This window comes from Oryzias melastigma, linkage group LG18, assembly GCF_002922805.2.
Source record: "Oryzias melastigma strain HK-1 linkage group LG18, ASM292280v2, whole genome shotgun sequence".
Taxonomy (NCBI): domain Eukaryota; kingdom Metazoa; phylum Chordata; class Actinopteri; order Beloniformes; family Adrianichthyidae; genus Oryzias; species Oryzias melastigma.
In genome coordinates, this window is record NC_050529.1 from 17,288,293 (window position 1) to 17,293,287 (window position 4,995).

Below are 4,995 nucleotides of genomic sequence, written 5' to 3' on the forward strand. Positions count from 1 at the left end.
GGAAATCTGCTTTCAAAATAAAATACACCTGTCGCTTCAATCAACTTTTACACGTCTTTTTATGACCAAAAACTTTGATAATGAAAGAAATATTTACCTACAAATAGTCTGTTGTATACTGAAACATAATTACAAGCATTTCTATGAGGTACCATTTCTAAATCTGCAAAGTAAAATTTTAACATCAATATATTTTGGATATTTAGCATGTTTTAGGAGAAAAAAAACAGGTATAATTTTTTTTAAGTATTTATTATTTTCACCTTTTAAATTTATGTATTTGTAAATGTTAAATTCATGAACTACATATTTTGTTAGAAAGCTAAATATTTAACATTTAGCTGAATATTTATTTTAAAATGATTTACAAACAAAATATATAATATTTAATATTATGTAAAAACATTTAGTTTCCACATTACATATTTAGATCTGATCTAAATATATTTTTTCCAAACTAAATATTGAAGTTGTGTAATTAAATATTTTGTTCTCTTGATAAATATTAGGTTAAAAAATTGATTTAATTAAATATTTAGTTATTAACAATATATTTAGACAGATACAAAATATTTAGATTTTTACTAAATATTCAGTTAAGAACTAAATGTTTAAATATTATTTAGATATTTTTTGATGGAATAGGGGTCTCGGTCACCATCATAGACTTAATATGGTCACCATATGTGACCCCCAAAAGTGGGTTCTGAAGATTAATGGATAAATATTTAATTAGTAAACGTGCGTGAATTTAACAACTCAATATTTGCAGTGTTTTCTCTGCTTTTTCAAGATCTCTCCACTGCAAAAATTGAATCTTAAAAATGTTAAAAGACCCTATATCTTCCTTCAAAAAAAGGAAAAGAACACCTTGTAAATCAAAATAAAATATTATATGTCATATGTACATAAGAAAATTATGTTTTCAGTGTAAACATATGAAATTCATGTAGCATCCATGTGATTTTTCTTTGTTTCATATTTATTTAATTTATTCATGTTGAGGTTTCTTGAAAAAATCATGTTCAATCTCAAAACCGGAAGACGCAAAATGAGAGGGAAAAAACCGGAAACAGTTTTACTTTCCATGGATCCGTTGCATTGACCAGGTAAGATGAAAACAATCCTCCTGAATCCCTGTGAATGGCATTGGTATTTGTGTTAATATGCCGTTCGTGCCTCATTTAAATGTTTTATAATTATTTAAATGCGGTTGTGAGCAGTTATGATTGACTGAATTTGTCTAAAATACGATCGTTTCTGTGTGCAAGCAGAGTAAGCTAGCTGCAGTGAATGATTGACGCATCTCCTTTCCTACTACTTTCCCTGTAATTTCGGAATGAATTACTATTAAGTTGCATGATGTTTCAGTATTAAAAGTAAATGTAAGCAAAAATGATGACCAATAACTTTTTGAATTTCCTCAAATCATTTAAGCCTCATTTCCCTGTTTTTCCGGTTTCTCTCTTGGTATTACGTGTCCTCGAATGATAGCGCATTTATTTATTGATTTGTGTTCCTCATTATACTGAGAATTTTTTAATCGCCAGATATGATGAACTCATTCTGAAATTTATAGTTACTTTTTCGTTTTTGTGTCCGCAGACCGGTCTCCCTTAAAATCTCCCAGCAGCGCGCGCGGTGTTTTAGAATGCAGCATTATGAGAGGCACGCGGGGCTGAAGGTAACATGGCGGATGGACAGGGCTCCGTCATGATCGACATCTGCTGAATACCACAAGCGCACGATAGTTTGTTAAAGTGGTGAGTCCCTGGCATAATATGAATCAATGTAGGCGTTTTGTCTAGAACTTTATTGTGTTTTGTTTATCCGTTGAGGTCCCAGGGTTGCTAGAGCTCGTCTCGGGCGGCTTCTGCTGAGTGAAGGCGCGATACATAGGTACTTGGACATTTTTCCTAATCACCTCATATGTACATTTTTATTGTTTAGGCTGGTAGAGTAGGTGAAATCGTGAATTTTGGTACCTCATTCGCAAAAATCGGTCAAGGAATAACCGAGCATTGGCTAATTAGAGGTCCGGTTAATGGGCCATTCATCACTATAGACAAGGAGCCCATAAAATATTTACATAGCAAAAGGCAGAAAAGCCAATTCACATAGAACATACACTGAAGCAGTATTCACACAATAAATTACTACCATCACATTTAGAAGAAGAAATAGTGGAAAAAAATCAACAAAAACCCTGAAATACTAGCCAAATTCCCTTTGTTCACATTCCAAAACACTACACGTGGCTCTGTTTACATCGCACTGGCCAATCAGCAAGCAGGAATCGGGTCACGTGACCTCATTATTGCCGCAGTATTCGATTACAGAATTTCAAGGTGGCTTTTAAATCCGGTTCATCCGCCATCAAATCATCAAAAATATGCAATAAATAACGTCAAAATGTATCAAGAACATCTTAATCTACTAAAATAACCTTCTTTAATACAATAACAACATGCCTGTACCGGACATTTTAATGCCTGGGGTGTCGGACTATGTGTATTTTGATGTTAAAACTCACCTTCAACTTCGAATCATTAGAAAATCGGCAAAATGTGATGGATTTTCACTGGGGAAAAAACAGAATGTTCGGCTGCATTAATGAATTCAAGAAGGCCGCCTGACGCGCTGAAATCGTGCAGAACTTGCCCCTTTGCGGGTTTTTAAGCATCGATGCGAACCTTCGCTGTGAAATTTTGATGACGTCATCGCGCCATGGGCCTGAGAACGCAGGTAAATCGGGACTTGTCCAGGTGCCTAACACAGAACGCCAGCATGTCTCTCTTTATTCTGTATTCCTGCAGACAGAGAGCCGCTGTGGGCTAGTCATCCGACATGTTACCTGCCGCCGCGTACTTTTGAATATTGTGAATATAATGCTAACAGGCTAGCTGTGTGGGAATCAAAGTTTACCTTTGCGATAAATTATTGTTTTAGGAATCCCGGTGGCCTCCTTTTTTCATGTCGCACACCGCTGGACTACCTTTTGGCGCTCAACTGTCTGATAAGTAACTCAGAGGATCCTTTAAAATTAAACGATTTTTCAGAATAATATTGTTCAGACGTAGACAAGTTACTTCCTAAACGCTACAGCTCAAAGTAGCTGAGAAAATCTGGTTGTTTTCCAAAATAAAAGCATGCTAAGGAAAAAAACAAAGGTATCGTTATTTCTTCCATGGCCTGTTGTTGGGACCTCTGATCTAAATTAGAAATCACTTTTTGGGTGTCTGCCCTGATGCCTATAATGGATGAATTTAAAACTATGTAACAAATTTACTAAGGGATGTAAATATTTTAACCTTATATTAAAGCTTCTACTAGATCATTCAATATATGTTTAGCCTCTTATCCCTCTAATTTTTTTTTTCTTAACTTGCACATTTAGACTGACAGCACAGATGTGGGAGGTGAATGCACCCTCAAGGGCCTTTGTGTCAACATGAACGAAGATCCAGAGAGGCTGTTGAAAGAATATAAGGTATGTTTGTCTGGTTAGACTTTATTCTTTTTACATTTTACTGTAAAATAAATTAATAAAACACATTTATACAGAAAAAGAAACTGGGACGCTTATCCAAATGTCTGTTTCTCCCACTAAAACAAATGTCTACATTTTTGCAAAGATGGATGTACATATTGTGCATTTCCCTTTAGTGGCTTCAGCATTCACCTGCACTCTCAACAGCAGCCCCTCCCATACCCACAAAAACAAGCGGGTCCTCGCATGCTGATGTCACAGATTGAGAACAGCCTCCTTAAGGAAGAGTCTGCTCTGCCAACTCTTGGGCTGTAGTTCAATACTTACAGTAAGTGGTGATCCAATTTGATTCACTAATTAAGCTAAAAAATTCACAAATTGAACCAGGATTCTTACTTTTGAATAAGGCTGGAAAGAGTATCCGGGTGCACGGATACTCGCAATTATCTTGGGATGATGTATTTTTGCTCTGCAATGCAGAATAATGTTGGATTTTAAGCTTATGAGCTAAAACTAAGCTGAAAAAGCAGCGTTACTTTCACCAGACGTAAACACATCTTTGTGTGGGCGAAGCTTCCTGTTTTCAAAGTAAGACTAGCGGGACCCAGAGGAGGACATATGGATGGAGTGAGACGATGCGATCTTGAGTCTTAAAGGAAACAGCTGGAAAAAAAAGAAGGCTTTATCTTTTTGACATATATATTTTTATTTTTTTCCCATTGTGGGTTTGTGTGTTCTGAACAGACAGGTACAAACAATGTTTTTGTTCATTTACATTTCAAAGTAGACTTTTAAAGGCACTAGAATGAGGTGAAATTAAGATCAGCTTAAAGTTAACGAAGAATCACATTGTAAATTTTAATTTAAACGAACATTTGAAAATAAAATTGTAAATCTGAAAAGAAAAGTATTTGAAAGAAATATTGAAAAAAAATGCATAATGTAAAACTTCAACGAAACAATTAAACCTACAACTTTTACTAAATTAAAAAAGTATTTATTTGTATTTTAAAATTGATTTCCCACGGGGTGACAAAGGGGACTCCTCACTACACATTCTACACTTTTCTAAGACAGAAATGAACATTTTCACACGGTTCTCTTTTGTTTAAACTCTCAAAGTTTAAACCATCAAAGAAAATAAGTCCACTATTGGAATAAAAAAATAACCTAATTGGATTTAAGATGTATGTAACGTTGGCAAGTTGCACCCGCCGTGTCTGTAAAACACTGCACGGAGAAGATTGATTGACGGCAATGTCGAAAAAAACTCCACTAAACAGTGAGGCAGCGAGAGGTGAACTGCGATATAGCGAGGGAAAACTATGGTAGTGAGAATGCTCTCCCAAAGTTTGGTACTTCAGGGTGGGATGGCAATGAGTGAGACATAGACAGACACCACTTTGTAGCATAAAAGATAACTTCACTTAATATCTTGAAATCATGTCCTGGTCACCAATGAGCTCAAAGCCTGCCCCCACTCGAAATAGGATCAGCTCAGCAGT

At 35.5% G+C, this 4,995-nt stretch overlaps 1 long non-coding RNA gene across 3 annotated transcripts; it reads left to right on the top strand.

The window, feature by feature from the left end:
• The first annotated feature begins 1,059 nt into the window (after window positions 1–1,059).
• On the top strand, window positions 1,060–4,424 carry LOC112155667. Of its 3 annotated transcripts, none has more exons than XR_004949691.1 (4): window positions 1,060–1,109; window positions 1,606–1,763; window positions 1,839–1,899; window positions 3,398–4,424. It is a non-coding gene; the product is annotated as an uncharacterized LOC112155667 (long non-coding RNA). The 3 variants fall into 3 exon arrangements; XR_002920826.2 differs by lacking the exon at window positions 1,839–1,899 and having other exon boundaries at window positions 3,398–3,490; window positions 3,667–4,424; XR_004949690.1 differs by lacking the exon at window positions 1,839–1,899 and having other exon boundaries at window positions 3,398–3,490; window positions 3,698–4,424.
• The last annotated feature ends 571 nt before the right edge of the window (window positions 4,425–4,995 follow it).